General features: G+C 33.9%; 1 long non-coding RNA gene across 1 annotated transcript; it reads left to right on the top strand.

Annotated features, from left to right (window-relative positions):
• Window positions 1-1,357: 1,357 nt before the first annotated feature.
• On the top strand, window positions 1,358-1,863 carry LOC143365430 (uncharacterized). The gene is made up of 2 exons (XR_013084544.1): window positions 1,358-1,442; window positions 1,680-1,863. It is a non-coding gene; the product is annotated as an uncharacterized LOC143365430 (long non-coding RNA).
• The last annotated feature ends 1,416 nt before the right edge of the window (window positions 1,864-3,279 follow it).

Genomic DNA, 3,279 nt, shown 5'->3' with positions numbered 1-3,279 from the left:
ATTGTAATATTTTTAACATATAATATCGCAAGTGATTAAATGAAGCTCTTAAGTATTAATAATAACTCATGTTTAATTTTTGTTTGCATGTTTTGTGACTATTAGACATTTAACAGTGTCATATTACAAGATATACAGTAAGTTAATGGTATATAGTATACGTTAATGGTATGCAGAAATATGCAAAATGCTTTTGGAACAAGAAAGCAGAATTAAAGAATGATGTACAATTACTGAAATAATGAGAACAATATCTATAATACACTTACAATCGAAGCATATGTACCTTAAGTTTCAAACATTTGTAACGCCGTAATGTGTAGACTTTACAAAAATATTGTATTTGTTTCGAAATCAAAATGGATTTTAAACATTTTAACAACAGTGTACATATATATATGTGTAGAATGGATATATTAGTGAAAAAGAGGTTATTATCTCTAAGATATAAGTGAACAAGTGTTTCAGTAACACACTAAAGCCTTGGAGGATAAATTTTCGAATAGGTATTCCTACATACACGCAATTGTAGCTATTACGTATTCATCTAGCACAGTATCAAAGATAACAATGATATTAGTTATTAATTACTGACTGACAGTGCTGTAAAAATAAAGTAATCTTCAATGATTTATATGTATTTAATTCTAACTGGTTTTCCTGTGTTGGACCGTTCTGTTCTGGTTTACGTAAAAATTGTACGCGTAAGTTTGCACTTGTACAGCACAAACAATTAGAAGTTTACTGTATTCAAAGTAATGCATTAACTTTCAAGCGGGGAACGTGGAATCTACAGATTAAGATAAAAGCTTGAAGTATTATAATAGAAAAATTATTTTAGCAACACGAGTGTATAAAATTATAGAGTAAATGTGGTACAAACAGGCTCAACAATTGGTATCGTTCATGGCAAACACTCGATCCGCGATAATAACACATTTTTGATAAGACTCCTCGCTCTTTAAAATATTGTGCTTACGGAAGATGCGCTATCTCTCGCGAGATTACGAAGAATGTCTTGAGAATACACAAAACGTATTTGCAGTGAGGATCTTTCTCGGAGCATAACATCTGTTAAAATTTACTGGGAACGAGGCTCGTTTTTATTTCGCAAGTTATCTATCTTTGCGTAATTTAATTCACTAACTCATGACGTTTGGAGACATTTATCATACTCACGGAAGATACGATAATATTATACAATACTATTATACGATAATATTATACAATAATATTATACGATAATATTATACAATAATATTATACGATAATATTATACAATAATATTATACGAATGCAAGCCCTATATTCGAAATTTAATTTATTCTCAGATACTAGGTTGGTGCAGAATTACACTCCAGGGCAAAAAGATAGCACATCACATATTTTTTCTCGTTTGATACCATAAACTGAAGAAAATTAATACTTTAACATGTCGATATGTATTAGGTCGTTCCATAAGTTCTTGCCGTTTATTCTTGTACCATTTAAATTCTAAAAATAAAATATGTAATCACCCTTTCATTCTACAACTTTTTCTGACCTTTTTGGCAAAGACATCACCGTCACTATAAAATACTTTTCAATGGTGAATAATATAAACATATCCACGGGGCACGAACTTATGGGACGACCTAATATAATGTACTGAATATTATTCACAACATTTACGTCAACAGAATTTTAGGAATGAAATCATAAATATTGTGGTCCGCAAATGGGACAGAATGATAGTACAAGCTACAGATTTTCGATTCTCAGTTGTGTATAAGATCCTGAAGTGGATACATGCATTGTACAACCTAATTGATAAAGTGTGTACGTCATTTATTTGTGCTTACTTGATAAAAAGAACATAGTACAGTGTCAGAAATGAATGTGAAATACATACAATATTGAAGTTAAAGGAAGAACGATATTCAGTTACGAAAATATCAAAAGATGCAAATAGAAGCCGAAAAGTAGTTATAAACTTATTAAAAAATTAAATTAAGTTACGGAAAAAAGGAGAGTTCTGGGCGTCCACAAAGTTTAACTGTTCGTGAAAAATGTGCAATATTAAGAATAGCATCAAATTCGAGCATGACTGCGATACAAATCGCAGAAAGTGTTGGTGTAAACACTAACATAAAAAATCTACGTCGGGTTTTACAAAAATGCAAGCATTTAATGCGAAGGAAATTGCGGAAGAAACCTTGGTTAAAGAAGAAGCGTCAGCGCTCCGCTTATAATTTGCCGAAAAGCTTATAAATGTGGGACCAAAGTGGCGGAGAATCATGTTTACTGACGAAAAAAGATTTAATTTGGATGGACCAGACGGCCTAGGTTATTACTATCACGATTTGAGAAAGGAACAGCAATTTTTAAGCCGTCGGCAAATGGGAGGATGTAGCATAATGGTTTGGGCCGGTATTGGACACCGGAGTAAAACAGAAATCAAATTTATAAAAGAACGAATGAACAATTAAACGCATATGTTGTAAGAATTGCTGGAAATAAATACATATTACAACAAGATAATGCCGCAGTCCACACGGCAAAAGTAGTGAAGAAATATTTTTTTCGAAGAATATTCGTGTTTTATATTGGCCGGCAAGATCCTCCAACCTCAACATTATCGAAAATTGTTGGGTACATCTTGCCAGAGCCGTATACCAAAATGGCATACAATTTCAAAATTTTAACGATTTAAAACAATGTATTCTGAACGAGTGGGAGAATATTAGCCAAAAAAGTATTAAAAAAATATATAAATCTTTACCAAACAGAATGATTGAAGTCATTAGATATAAAGGAGGTTCTACAAAATATTAAGGTTTGATTTTTATTAATTAATTGTTTTATATTTCAAGTTTCACTGCTATCATTTTGTCCCGTTTGCGGACCACAATATTTACGTTTTTGTTCCTAGAATTCTGATGACGTCAATGCTGTGGATGATACTCAGTATATTATACATATGGACATGTCGGTGACTTAAAATCGGCTACCCCCACTATCGCACTCCTGTCGCCGGTCCGGCCTGCCGTGACAGCAGTGTTATTAGATGAGGGGAGGGAGCACGAATTGAAGGATATAAGTTACCCTTTCTATGCCAGTGCCGGAGTATGCAGAACAGAGACGAAACGCGTCACGTGACCGGGCCGAGGCGAAAGTGTGGGGACTAGTGCGGTGGAAGAAGAAATTAGAGTGGGAGAACAAGTCTTGATCTGGCGACATTGGCCGTGACAGGCCGACTCGCACCAGCACGAGAGGGGAATACAAGCTCGCCGTAAGACA

Source organism: Halictus rubicundus, chromosome 1, assembly GCF_050948215.1.
Source record: "Halictus rubicundus isolate RS-2024b chromosome 1, iyHalRubi1_principal, whole genome shotgun sequence".
Lineage (NCBI taxonomy): Eukaryota > Metazoa > Arthropoda > Insecta > Hymenoptera > Halictidae > Halictus > Halictus rubicundus.
This window is presented reverse-complemented; position numbering and strand designations above follow the sequence as displayed.